Source organism: Scyliorhinus torazame, chromosome 7, assembly GCF_047496885.1.
Source record: "Scyliorhinus torazame isolate Kashiwa2021f chromosome 7, sScyTor2.1, whole genome shotgun sequence".
Classification (NCBI taxonomy): Eukaryota; Metazoa; Chordata; class Chondrichthyes; order Carcharhiniformes; family Scyliorhinidae; genus Scyliorhinus; species Scyliorhinus torazame.
The window spans coordinates 198,066,210-198,081,136 of NC_092713.1; positions in this window are offsets into that span (position 1 = coordinate 198,066,210).

The window sequence follows — 14,927 nt, forward strand, 5'->3', positions numbered from 1 at the left end:
TGGACAATCTTCAGGCTTGGACTGAGAAGTGGCAAGTTACATTTGCACCACACAAGTGCCAGGCAATGACCATCTCCTACAAGAGAGGGTCTAACCATCGCTCCTTGACATTCAATGGCATTACCATCGCTGAATCCCCCACGATCAACACCCAAGGGGTTACCATTGATCAGAAGAACTGGACTAGCCACATCAATACTGTGGCTCCCAGGGCAGGTCAAAAACTAGGAATCCTACAACGAGTAACTCACCTCCTGATCCCCAAAGCCTGTCCCCCATCTACAAGGCACAAGTCAGGACTGTTTTGGAATACTCTCCACTTGCCTGAATGCAGCTACAAGAACACTCAAGATGCTCGACACCATCCAGGACAAAGCAGCCCGTTTGAGTTTTCCCCTTCCACAAACATTCAAACCCTCCACCACCAACAAACAGTGGCAGACATGTGTACCAGCTACAGGATGCACTGCTTTACCTCACTCAACACCTTTCAAATCGACGATGACTACCATCTAGGAGGACAAGTGCAGCAGATACCTGGGAACCCCACCACGTGGAGGCTCCTCTCAAAGGCACTCACCACCCTGACTTGGTAATATATCACCTTTCCTTCACTGTCACTGGGGCAGCATCCTGGAAGTCTCTCCCTAACAGCATAGTAGATGTACCTACACCTGAAGGACTGCAGCGGTTCAAGAACTCAACTCACCACCACCTTCTGAAGGGCAACTAGGGATGGACAATAAATGCTGGCCTAACCAGCAATGCCCACATTCCATAAATGAATAAAAAAGATTCCAGGATCTGGTTCACGGACGTTGGGAACTGCTTTGAATTAATTTGAACTCCGTGCAGCTTTATGTAATCGCATGTGACTGCATTCCTCTTTGACTTGATTGGCAGTTCAAATCCCTCTTGAAGCTGGTTACAGAGTTGACGTTGCAGTGTTTGTGTCACAGTGCAGCCTGGTTTCCATTATCAGGCAGTTGGGGACGTGTTGTGGTTTGCGTCATTATTTTGGCTTGCTTCTTTTATTCTCCGACGGAAAGCCAGATTTTCAAATATATGCTTCTAAGAACCCTTTCAGCATGTGGTGTTACAGAGTGATGGTTCACAGGTTTGTTTTGCTGTCATTTTGATGGTTTGAACGAACATGCAAGGGAAGGAAATAATATATATTGGAAGACTTAAGTGGAACACAATTCCTGTCAGAACCACGCTTTCTTCTTGTTACCATTTTCCCACTGCAGTATTGACTTACCCTCCATGTATTATAAGATGGCGTACCCTCTCATTGTCCCCTAAATGGGACATTTAGATCTGTACGTCCTGCCATATATGCTTATTGCAATGTCATGCATGGAACTGAACAGTGAGGTATAGGAGAAGCCCAAGGGTGACACTCATTCTTCCTGAAACAGTTGATCTTCGGCAGATGGGTGCTGTGTATGTTACTTTTGGCCTTAGCATCACTTAGGAAGGTGCAGAGGTGAATTGAGAAATAAAACCAGAATGACAAGTGGTGGGATTTTCCGGCCCTTCCCGCAGGTGATTCCTTCCTCCCCCAGCGGGTCCCTGGCAGCAGGATGGGTGAGCCACACAAAATGCCATTTACGTTGCTGGGACCGGACAATCCCACCAGCGACCAATGGCAAGCCGCCTCTGCCGCTGGAAAACACGACGCGGGAAATTCCTGCTCATACAGTTTTTTCCCAGTCCATGCTTGGTTCGCCGGCTAACAGTGAGCTAAGGTAGCTTTAGGAGCACTGCAATCGGTTGGCCTCAGTGCCTCAAGATCAAGGAGGAGATCATCATGCGGCACGGTGGCACAGTGGATAGCACTGCGGCCTCACAGCTCCACGGTCCCGGGTTTAATTCTGACCTCAGGTGACTGTCTGTGCGGAGTCTGCACTTTCTCCCCATGTCTGCGTGGGTTTCCTCCAGGTGCTCCGGTTTCCTCCCACAGTCCAAAGATGTGCAGGTTAGGTGGATTGGCCACGCTAAATTTCCCTTTGTGTCGAAAAGGTGAGGTGGGGTTACTGGGTTACGGGAATGGGGTGTGGCATGGGCTTGGGTGGGGTTCTCTTTCCAAGAGCCAGTGCAGACTCGATGGGCCGAATGGCCTCCTGTTCTGTAAATTCTATGTGGGGATAATGATAGATTTTTGGGTATTAGATTTTGGGGTATTAAGGGAATTAAGGATGAGTGCAGGAAGATGGAATTGAGGTAGAAAATCAGCCGTGACCTTGTTGAATGGAATATCTCCAAGGGCCATATAGTCTACTCCTGCTCCAACCTCTTACGTTCTTATCCTGTTCCAGACTACAATTTGGTGATGCCTGATGGAGCTACACAGGAAATGGGGCAAGGAGGGGGTCAAATGTACAAACAATAAAGAACAGGAAAAGGCCCCCTGGTCCCTCCAACCCGTCCCATATAAGTATGATGTCTAGTGCTTCATAATTTACATACTTCACATCTCACCCGAAACCTTGCAATCCCCTCAGGTATGTTGATGAATATTACGAATAGGCTTGATGGACCTTGTGCAATTGTGATGCCCTCCGAGGTCAAATAGGTTCCACATATCTTTCGGAACAAGGGTTCCCAGATGTCCTTTTGGAACAAGGAATTAGAGGGCATTAGGAAAGCTGTACTCTAACAGGGGGGCGGTTTAGCTCAGTTGGCTGGACAGCAGGTTTGTGATGCAGAACAATGTCAACAGTGCGGGTTCAATTCCCATCCCGGCTGAGGTTATTTATGAAGTCCCCGCCTTTTCAACCTTGCCCCTCACCTGAGGTGTGGTGATCCTCAGGTTAAATCACCACCAGTCAGCTCTCCCCCTCAAGAGGGGAAAGCAGCCTTCTGGGACTATGGTGACTTTACTTTTGTTTTACTCGAGCTGGGGGAGAAGAGGAGAGGAGGAGTGGTCGAGAAAGATTTGTGAGGTGGAAAGAAATTTAAGTTGTTGAGACTGTTTCATGGTGTATTTTCAAAAGAACAGGGGGCACAGACATTACAAGTGGGAATTCCCATAATAAGTATTTTCTGTTTGCTCTCCACTTCCTTTATTTTAGTATTGCAATGTCCACATTTTAGGCTTATATTAAATTCTATTGCAGTGACAAAGATCAAACACATTTAGTACTTAATAAGTTAAGATTCCTGGCATAAGGCCCCCTTGCTTTTGACCACGGGTTCATTGTGCATGCTTCCCTGCTTCTTTTTTTGGAAATGACTTCATTCTTTCTCTGCTCAGACCACAGTAACATCTGCATTACATTTCCTGACTCACTCGATAAATACAGATGTGCAGCTAGCCTGTGCCCAGTGGCTAATTAACCACTGCATCACTACCAGGTGGGCCAAGGCAACATTCAAAAAGCTTCCTTGAATTTTTCCTTGGGAAAGTCAGGATTTGGCCTTCAGATGACCGGTGTTTTAATATTTCTAAATCCGTATTCACATGAGATAAGCTAAACTCAGATAAAATCCATGTGATGGCCTGTGCAAAAAAAATCATTCTGAACGATATGCTTCTACGGAAGACACTTACTCCACGAATTAGAGTGGTTTTATTTTGTGAAACACTGACCAGATGAATGAGAGCTTTGTGGAAATGTAACACATTGCTCGCACGACTGCATGAAATGTTTCAAGGTCCACTGAGGTTATTCCTGCATTGGTGCTCAGCGGGCTAAGAGCCAAATGCTCGGATCAGGCCCGTGACCTTAAGACCAGCTCACCCTTTTGTTGTTGCACATGCATGACCCAGGCCTCTGACAGGTTAACACAGTGAGATGCATGTTTTCAGACTCCCTGACCTCAATTGTTGGGATCCACTGAAACAGATCATCACACCAGAATTTAATCACGAAGTGTGGTGCCATATCCCAAGTTACACCAAGTCCCCTTCTCCCATTGCCCCGAAGCTCACTGACCAAATATGGCCAGCCAACTTCAAATTTAAAATGTTCATCATGGTTTTAAAATCCCCCCATAGCTTTGCCTTTCCCTCCCTCTGTCAACCTCCGAAGAGGTCAGAATTGGAATGCAGAACTCAAGTATATCCCCTGCTTCCTTCGCTGCACCATGTGTCTTCAACTGTCTGACACCAGCAGTATCATTGTAAGTTCTGATACCAATGTAAACATGCCATTAACAATAGCAATGTACATTTACTGAGCACGTGCAACAGAATAAAATATTCTGAAGGGTTTAGTAAAATCAATACCAATAAAATATTTTTTGACGCCAAGCCACGGAAGATAATTACATGAGATCCGTCTAAAAGTTTGGTCAAATAGTTAGGTTTTATGGACAAGGAGCAGAGAGAGAGACGGAAAGGTGGAGAGGGTTAGAGAGGGTATTCCAGAGTTTAGGGATTAGACAGGTGAACATTTTGCCTGCAAAATAGGGGATGTGTAAGAGGCTAGAATCTGAGGAGCTTGAGATCTCAGAGGCTTGTCGGGCAGGACTTGATCACAGAAATTGGGAGGTGTAAGGCCACAGATTTGTTGTAATATGTCTTTAAAGGATATCAACAGAACATCACGAGAAGAGAAATATGTCATATATAGTCTTAGTTTCACTTTTACATTGAGCAGAACACACATACACAGCTCTGATGCCTTCAAGCCTTATACATGAAATTATCTGTTTGCATGTGCCTGGTCTTAATACGTGAACCCACAATGTGTTTAACCAATCCCTTAAGAGTTATTTGGTGCCCTCAGTCTTGTACAGTAAACAAGCCCAAAGTATATCATTATAATAACAGGAGAGGAGGAATTTGAAGACAAGGATGAGGATTTTAAAATTGAGGCGTTGTTGGATGGGGAATCAGTGAAGGTGAGCATGGTGATAGGTGACTGAGTTTTTCAGCGAATTAAGATAGGGGCAATAAAGGGTGCAATTCTCCGGCTTTGTTTTTTAAAATCTTTATTGTCACAAATAGGTTTACATTAATTACATTAACTGCAATGAAGTTACAGTGAAAAGCCCCTAGTCACCACATTCCGGCACCTGTTCAGGTACACAGAGGGAGAATTCAGAATATCCAATTCACCTAACAGCACGTCTTTCTGGACTTTGTGCGCTCGCGAAACACGGTCTGGAGAGGTCGAAAACGAGAACCACACCAGTCACCAAACAGTTTGTGATGCAACCAGCCCGCTCCAGCAGACGGCACGGGCTGCCCTGTGGTTCACCCTCCAGGACCCTCAGGGGAACAGGACATCCCTCCTGGCCTACACCGCATCGTGGAACCTCCCCGGGTCTGCATCCCCGAATCATGGGGCCGGTTGTCTTGGCACCATGGCTGCGAGCTGAATTGGGCTGACTGTGCAACTGCTGTTTAAGTGCTGCTCGACCTTGTTAGTAGGGGTCTGGTAGGGGTCTGGTGAGCCCGGTGCCCGCAAATCGGCTGTCAAGCCTTCATTTGCAGCGAGAAGCCCGTGAGGCCTTGTTAAGTGGACCAATTAACATTGCTGGCCTTGCTGGGAAGCTCGCGGCAGTTCCCACTCGCTACCACACATAGAAATCTTTCCGGAAAAACTCCTGAAACGTGATCGAGCATGGTCCCATGTTCATGACACCAGTATTATTGCTTATGTGACAGAGGAGTCCCACAGTCTTGTACTTGTATCGGCATAAAATGCTCCATGACTGAATTGGATACAATCGCAGGTCTCTTTTACTCCCTGAGAATGTGCATCAAGCACAAATTCAAAGGAAGCATGCATTCTGCAGCGATGAGGTCGTTATATGCTCATCGTTCCTTCCCTCCTTAAAGATCTGGCGTCTAATTGAGAAATTGCTGAAGTAAGTGCCTATGTACAGAGCTGTCTTTGTGCACTCAAGTCCACTGGGAGCTGTGCTTGGGTCAGTGTACTTTACAACTCCAGATCGTCACTCTCCTCAGCCAGGGCCTGCATTTGAATCCTGGACCCAGAGATATAAGAACACTGGCATTGCACTTTGTCCCAAAGTTTGACTATATAAGTAACCTCTTAAGTGTATGTTTGCACATAATAGGGATTTTGTTTTTAGCATTTTCAGTATCTGGGACAGGACAGGAAATGATTAAATTGACCACACCTGGCCAATAAGCTGAATTTCCCATTACGCAATGCAGCAAGATGTGATACACTACTTCCTGTTTAACAGTCACCAGGAAAAACACTATGCAGCGACTTCAGGTCAAGCTCAACTGTAACGCTGGACGAAAACCTCAGAGGGAGAGTAACTAGGAGGATGGTGTGTCCGGAATAGGGCACCGTGCCTATTATTCACTGCAAATCTTGGAAACTTGGCTCAGTGCTCAGCGTCACATTGACGGAGATCATTTTAGTGGAAAGCGCAAGCGCAGGAAAAATGAAATTAAAACAGAAAATGTTGGGAATGGACAGCGGCAGCTGAGGGAGGAAGGCGGTCACACCCAAAATGTACAGGAAAAACTGCAGGAAGGAAACTGTTGGCATTTATATGATCCTATGCGGAGCCTATGTTGCTTGTGCAAATGCTAATTGACCTACACTCCATTACTCATATTCTCTGTTTGTACTTGATCATGTTTGTGTGTGTGCTCAAACCATATTATAGTCAGCTGAGGACCAATTGGTGTAAAGGATTGAATTGATAAAGAGTGGCATGGTGGCACAGTGGTTAGCACTGATGCCTCACAGCTCCAAGGTCCCAGGTTCAATTTCAGCCTCGGGTGACTGGCTGTGTGGAGTTTGCACTTTCTCCCAGTGTCTGCTTGGGGTATCCTCCGGATGCTCCGGTTTCCTCCCACAGCCCAGGGTAGGTGGATTGGCTAGCTAATTTGCCCCTTAGCGTCCAAAAGGTTAGGTGGTTCTACTGGGTTACGGGGATAGGGTGGAGGTGTGGGTAAGTAGCGTGTTATTTCCAAGGGCCGGTGCAGACTCGATGGGTCGAATGGCCACTTCTGCATTGTAGGGATTCTATGATTTGCTTGCATCTGTGTCTCTTTCTAAAATGTGTTCATTTTGAAGCAATATTGAATGCTTGGTTAGAACGTGTCTCCGTGGGTTTCCTCTGGATGCTCCGGTTTCCTCCCACAAGTCCCAAAAGAGGTGCTTGTCAGGTGATTTGGGCATACTGAATTCTCTCTGTGTACCCGAATAGGCGCCGGAGTGTGGCAACTAGAGGATTTTCACAGTAACTTCATTGCAGTGTTAATATAAGCACACTTGTGACAATAATAGAGATTATTAATAATACAAATTATTATTAAAAGAGTGAGGATTAAACATTCTTAAGTTGGTTGACACAATGAGAATCATTTTGCAAGAATTTTATTCCTTCGTTAGATTTTTAAAAGCCTCCCCCCCCCCCCTTCCCACCCATTCCAACTCCAGGTATATTCTCACATTAATGTCACAGGAAACTTTACAGTGCAAATATACAAAAAATTTACAACAGGCAGCCGCTGTTAAACAGAGAACAGAATAACTACTGTTAATACATGAATCCAATTAACCTGGCCTCAATTAAACTTGAAGCCAGGAGCTGACAAATTCGAAAAGATTTGCATTTTTTATTGTGCAGGCTTGCTGCCACCTTGTGGCAGACACCAGGCTTTGCATGGTGCTGATCTGACAATTGAGAAACAGCCTGAAACATTCAAGCGAGAAAAGACACCAAGCAAACAAATTACATAGAAAGAGGTCATTCTGCCTAACAGCTTTAGGCTCCACACAAGCCTCATTCCTAACTTGCCAGAAAATGACCCAATATTCCTTTCTCGCTCAGGTATCTTTGTAGCTTCCCTTTAAATCTATTGAAGCTCTTACACTCTGGGCAAGGTTAGAGACATTGATTAATAAGGGGATCAGGGGTTATGGGGAGAAAGCAGAAGAATGGGGATGAGAAAATATCAGCCATGATTGAATGGCGGAGCAGACTCGATGGGCAGAGTGGCCTAATTCTGCTCCTATGTTTTATGGTCTTATAGAGACAGGGCATTCAGGAATTTCCGGCTTGGGAGCCAAAAATACTTCTAATGGTGAAAGGTTGGGTAAATCGAAGGTGGCAGTGAACATGAAAATATCGCAGATGCTGGAAGATCTGAAATAAAACTCAGGAAATGCTACAAATACCCAGCAGGCCAATCAGCTTCCATGGAGAAAAGAGACAAGTTACTACTTCAGAAGGGTGTGCAGCTGTAGCATTAACTTGATTGTTGGAATACTGGCTGGCTGTCAAAAGTCCCAATTTCATATGAAGCCAGAAGGCTGAACCTCTGCCAGGTAAGAGAAAGGCTACGAAAAACTGGACTTGGCTGGACTGTGGGTCAGCGAGTGACAGATTGTTCATGGTCTTGTGCGACCTTTTAGGGCGACAGGAATATTGGTGCAGCTGCTCTTGTTTTCTCTCTCTCTATCTCTCTCTCGCTTCAGGTACTAGGTCCGAAGAGGGCATTGGCAACCATGGACTTGTACGTTAATCTTGCTCTGGGGACACAGAACATCTTCGTTGGCGGTACATTCATCGAGTTTGCCAGGCTTCTCAGAAAGATCACTCTTTGTCCACCTTGATTGCTTTTACCACCGATCTTTCCCTCAACATCAGACTTTCAAAATCATGATTTCCTATTTTCTGACCAAGAACTTCCTTTTTTTAAAAAAAAATGTTTATTCAAATTTTCCAACAAAATTTGTAACAAACCCGCCCCCCCCCCCCATAACAAAAAGAAACACAAACACATCAGTCAAAAATTGTACAAAACTTATACATTGGGTTTCCCCATATACAGTAACCCCCCCAAATGACATTCAAAGGTACCCATAGGGAAGCCCCCCCCCACCCACCCGAATTCCCCCCCCCGAAAGAGACCCCCCCCTCCCCCCCCCCACCCTTGGGTTGTTGCTGCTGCTGACCTCCTCCGAACGCTCCGCGAGATAGTCTAGGAACGGTTGCCACCGCCTGAAGAACCCCTGCACAGATCCTCTCAAGGCAAACTTTATCCTCTCCAGCTTAATGAACCCTGCCATGTCATTTATCCAGGCTTCCACACTGGGGGGCTTCGCATAATTCCATAATAGCAAGATCCTCCGCCGGGCTACCAGGGACGCAAAGGCCAGGATACCGGCCTCTTTCGCCTCCTGCACTCCCGGCTCGTCCGTTACCTCAAATAATGCAAACCCCCAACTCAGCTTGACCTGGACTTTCACCACCTTGGACATAGTCCTCGCGAAGCCCCTCCAAAACCCACCCAGTGCCGGGCACGACCAGAACATGTGGACGTGATTCGCCGGGCACCCCGAGCACCTCCCACATCTATCCTCCACCCCAAAGAACCTACTCAACCTCGCCCCTGTCATATGCGCTCTGTGAGTAACCTTGAATTGTATTAGGCTGAGCCTGGCGCAATAGGAGGAAGAATTAACCCTACTCAGGGCATCAGCCCACAGACACTCATCTATCTCCTCCCCAAGCTCCTCCTCCCACTTGCCCTTTAACTCCTCTACCGAGGCCTCCTCCTCTTCTTTCAGCTCCTGGTAGATCGCCGAAACCCTGCCTTCTCCAACCCATACACCCGAAATCACCCTGTCCTGAGTCCCCTGTGCCAGGAGCAGCGGGAATTCCCACACCTGCCACCTCACAAACGCCCTCACTTGCAGATACCTGAAAGCATTTCCGGGGGATAACCCAAACTTCTCCTCCAGCGCCCCTAGGCTCGCAAACGTCCCATCTATAAACAGGTCCCCCATTCTTCTAATCCCTGCCCGATGCCAGCTCCGAAACCCCCCTATCCATCTTTCCCGGGACGAACCGATGGTTCTCCTGAATCGGGGACCAAACCGAGGCTCCCACCTCGCCCCTATGTCGTCTCCACTGCCCCCAGATCTTCAACGTCGCCGCCACCACCGGACACGTGGTGTACCTTGTCGGCGAGAGCGGCAGCGGTGCCGTCGCCAGCGCCCTCAGGCTCGTGCCCACACAGGACGCCATCTCCAACCTCTCCCACGCCGCCCCCTCTCCCTCCATTACCCACCTACGGATCATCGCCACATTGGCAGCCCAATAATAGTCGCACAAATTCAGCAGAGCCAGCCCTCCCTTGTCCCTACTACGCTCCAGAAACACCCTCTTTACCCTCGGGGTCTTATTTGTCCACACGAAACCCATGATACTCCTACCTACCCATTTGAAAAAGGCCGTGGGGACCAGAATGGGAAGGCACTGGAACACAAAGAGAAACCTCGGGAGGACCATCATTTTAACCGACTGCACCCTGCCCGCTAGCGAGAGTGGCAGCGCATCCCATCTTTTGAAATCCTCCTCCATCTGCTCCACATACCGTGTCAAATTGAGTTTGTGCAGGGCCCTCCCAACTCCCAGCCACCCGGATCCCTAAGTACCGAAAGCTCCTTTCCGCCCTCTTCAACGGTAGGTCGTCTATCCCCTTCCCCTGGTCCCCTGGATGCACCACAAAGAGCTCACTTTTCCCTCCATTGAGCTTATACGCCGAGAAGTCCTCAAACTCCCTTAGGATCCGCATGACCTCCGCCATCCCCTTCACTGGATCTGCCACATACAGCAACAGGTCGTCCACATACAGCGACACCCGATGTTCCTCTCCCCCTAGGACCAGGTCCTCCATTTCCTGGACTCCCTTAGTGCCATGGCCAGTGGCTCAATTGCCAATGCAAACAACAAGGGGGACAGTGGGCACCCCTGCCTCATCCCTCGGTACAGCCGAAAGTACTCCGACCTCCGCCGATTCGTAGCCACACTCACCACCGGAGCTCTATATAGCAACCTGACCCAGCTGATGAACCCCTCCCCAAACCCAAACCTCCGCAGCACTTCCCAAAGATACTCCCACACCACCCGGTCGAAGGCCTTCTCCGCGTCCATAGCTGCCACTACCTCCACTTCTCCCTCCACCGAGGGCATCATAATCACATTGAGGAGTCTCCGCACATTAGTGTTTAGCTGCCTGCTCTTTACAAATCCCATCTGGTCCTCATGAATCACCCCCGGGACACAGTCCTCAATTCTCGTAGCCAGCACTTTTGCCAGCAACTTAGCATCCACATTGAAGAGCGAGATCGGTCTATACAACCCACACTGCAGTGGGTCCTTGTCCTGCTTCAGGATCAGAGAGATCAGCTCCCCGGACATTGTCGAGGGCAAGGTCCCCCCCTCCCTTGCCTTATTGAAAGTCTCACTAGCAACAGGCCTAGCAGGTCCACGTATTTCCTGTAAAACTCGACCGGGAACCCATCTGGCCCCGGGGCCTTCCCCACCTGCATGCTCCCCAATCCTTTAACCAGCTCCTCCAACCCAATTGGCGCTCCTAAACCAGCCACCTCCTGCTCCTCCACACTCGAGAACCTCAGCTGATCCAAAAATCGTCGCATCCCCTCTTCCCCCGCTGGGGGCTCAGATCTGTACAGATTCCCATAGAAGTCCCTAAATACCTAATTTATTCTCACCGCACTCCGCACCGTATTCCCCCCCGCTATCCTTAACTCCACCTATCACCCTCGCTGCCTCCCTCTTACGAAGCTGGTGTGCCAGCATCTGACCCGCCTTCTCCCCATACTCATACGTCGCCCCCTGTGCTTTCCTCCACTGTGCCTCTGCTTTCCCTGTGGTCAACAGGTCGAACTCCGTCTGGAGGTTCCGCCGCTCCCCGAGTAGTCCCTCCTCGGGGGCCTCTACATATCTCCTGTCCACCCTTAAGATCTCCCCCACCAAACTCTCCCTGCCCTCTCTCTTCTCCCTGTGGGCCCTGATGGAGATTAACTCTCGCCTGACCACCGCCTTCAGCGCCTCCCAGACTACCCCCACCTGCACCTCCCCGTTGTCATTGGCCTCCAAATATCTTTCAATGCACCCCCGCACCCGCCCGCACACCTCCTCATCTGCCAATAATCCCACATCTAGGCGCCACAGCGGGCGCTGGTCCCTCTCCTCTCCTAACTCCAGCTCCACCCAGTGCGAGGCGTGGTCTGAGGTGGCTATGGCCGAATACTCCGTTCCCTCCACTTTCGGGATTAGCGCCCTACTCAAAATTTAAAAATCTATCTGGGAGTAGGCTCTATGGACGTGGGAAAAGAATGAAAATTCCCTGGCCAAGGGCCTGACACACCTCCATGGATCCACTCCCCCCATCTGGTTCATAAACCCCCTAAGCACCTTGGCCGCAGCCGGCCTCTTACCCGTCCTGGACCTAGAGCGATCCAATGCTGGGTCCAGCACCGTGTTGAAATCCCCCTCCCATTATCAAGCTTCCTAGTTCCAGGTCCGGAATCCGACGCAGCATGCGCTTCATAAATCCGGCATCATCCCAGTTCGGGGCATATACGTTTACCAGTACCACCCGCACCCCCTGGAACCTACCGCTCACCATCACATATCGACCTCCATTATCCACTACAATATTCATTGCCTCAAACGACACCCGCTTCCCCACGAGTATTGCAACCCCTCTGTTCTTCGCATCCAGGCCTGAATGAAAGACCTGTCCTACCCATCCCTTTCTCAGCATAACCTGATCTGCCACCTTCAAATGTGTCTCCTGGAGCATAACCACGTCTGCCTTCAGTCCCTTTAAGTGCGCAAACACCCGAGCCCCCTTGACCGGCCCGTTCAGGCCCCTCACATTCCAAGTTATCAGCCAGATTGGGGGGCTGCTCACCCCCCCTCCCCCCCCCTCCCCCCCCCCCCCCCGCCATCTCCTTTTCTAGGCCAGCCACGTGCCCGTGCCTCCCGCACCACCCAGTCCCCCAGACGGCAGACCCCCGCCCCGACCACCTCTCCTACTTCCAGCTCCCATTTGGCCAATGCAGCAGCAACCCTATCCCCCCCCCTTTACCCCCCCCTCCTCCCGCTAGATCCACATCTAGCCCTTTTGCTCCCCCAATAACACTCACCTAAGTCAGCTGACTCCTGCTGACCCCGTCCACTCCCGCCATTCCATCGACCCCCCCCCCCCCCCCCCCCCCCCCAGTGTGAGAATCCCCCCTCCCTGGCAGTCAGTGTGTGCTCCTCTCCAGCACCGCCCATCCCCCCCTGGCCCCCACCCCTGTCCTTCCCTAGCGTGGGAAAAAGCCCGCGCTTTCTTGAGCCGGCCCCGCCCCCTCTGGCGCAGCTCCTTTTGCGTCCTTACCCCAATTCCCCATCCCCGGGCCTCCAGTCCCCCTCTTCCTTCGTGGGGGTCTGCCCCTCCAACACCGACGCCCACACTCTCCCACAGTCTCCCCATCAAATCCCTTCACCCATCCCCATCCAGCACCCAAACCAAAGGAACATTCCCTAGACGTAATAAACACCATATACACAGTAAACATCCCCCCACAACAAACACTCAATTTGAGTCCAACTTTTCAGTCCGTATAAAGCTCCATGCCTCATCAGGTGTTTCGAAATAGTGGTGCCGATCCTGGAACGTGACCCACAATCGCGCTGGCTGCAGCATACCGAACTTCACCCCCTTTCGATGGAGCACCGCCTTAGCCCGATTGAAACCAGCTCTCTTCTTAGCCACCTCTGCACTCCAGTCCTGGTAGATTCGGATCTCCGATTTCTCCCATCTGCTGCTCCGCTCTTTCTTGGTCCATCTCAGGACACACTCTCTGTCCATAAAGCGGTGAAACCTCACCACTACAGGCCTTGGCGGCTTGTTGGCCTTGGGTCTCCTCGCTAGGACCCGGTGAGCCCCATCTAGCTTCAGAGGCCTCGGGAAGGCTCCCGCGGCCATCAGCGAATTGAGCATCGTGCTCACATATGCCCCAGCATCGGGCCCCTCCACTCCTTCGGGGAGACCCAGAATCCGAAGATTCTTCCTCCTCAACCTATTCTCCAGGTCCTCAAATCTTTCCACCCACCTCTTGTGCAGCGCCTCGTGCGCCTCCACCTTCGCCGCCAGGCCCAAGATCTTGTCCTCGTTCTCCGAGGCTTTTTGCTGGCGCCAATGAAGGCGGCGATTGAGAAGCACCTCCCGGATCACCGCCCCTTGGGCCTTCTGGGTCTCCACTAGCTTCTCAATCGCCGCCTTCATTGGTGGCAGCATTTCGGTTTTCAGCTCCTCAAAGCAGCGTTTAAGAAACCCCTGCTGCTCCTGCGACCATGCTGCTTGGTCTCCACCCGCCACCATCTTGTTCTTTCTCCCTCTCACTTTTCGCTGCTCCAAGATCACTTTTTTCACCGCCCCACTCCTGGTCCAATCCATACAATGTCGGGGGACCTTGCTGTCACCTTCCCACACTGGAAGCCGTCGAACAATTGCCGTTGGGGCCCCTCTAGAGAGCCCAAAGGTCCGTTCCCGGTGGGAGCTGCCGAACGTGCGACCTACCTAGGCATAGCCGCAACCGGAAGTCACCAAGAAATTCCAACTGTCCCTTCCTGATCTTGGTCAGCAGAATTCCTTTGATTTTTCTAGCACCTCGTCATTGGTAAGTATGTCATGTGAGAGTACCGTTAAGAAATGGGTGTTTATTAGAGAGCTGCAGTGATGTCAGAGAGTGGGTGGAGCTAGGCTGTCTGTCTGCATTTACTTTCGCTTTGGGCTGTTTGCTACAGGGTGTGTTTTAGTTTCATTTTGGAGAGCTGGGTAGCTGCAGGAAAAGCAAGCAGCCCTATAAGGATCTCTCTCTGCAAACTAACGACTGTCTCCAGATCAATTGGGCGATTTCAAAGTGCTGACTGCTCTCAGTAGTGAATTTAAACCTGATCTCTGTGTTAAAACGGGTCGTTTGTCTTATGGATGTTAATGAGGAAAGATTAAGGTTTACTTATAGAATATTGTATCTGTGGGGAGGATTGGTATTGATAGTTGTTAAGATGTTTACTGTGGGTTTGTAAAGTGTTAACTGGTTTCATAAATAAACATTGTTTTAATTTAAAAGTACTGTAGATTTCTATTGCATCACACCTGCAGAGTAGGGCCG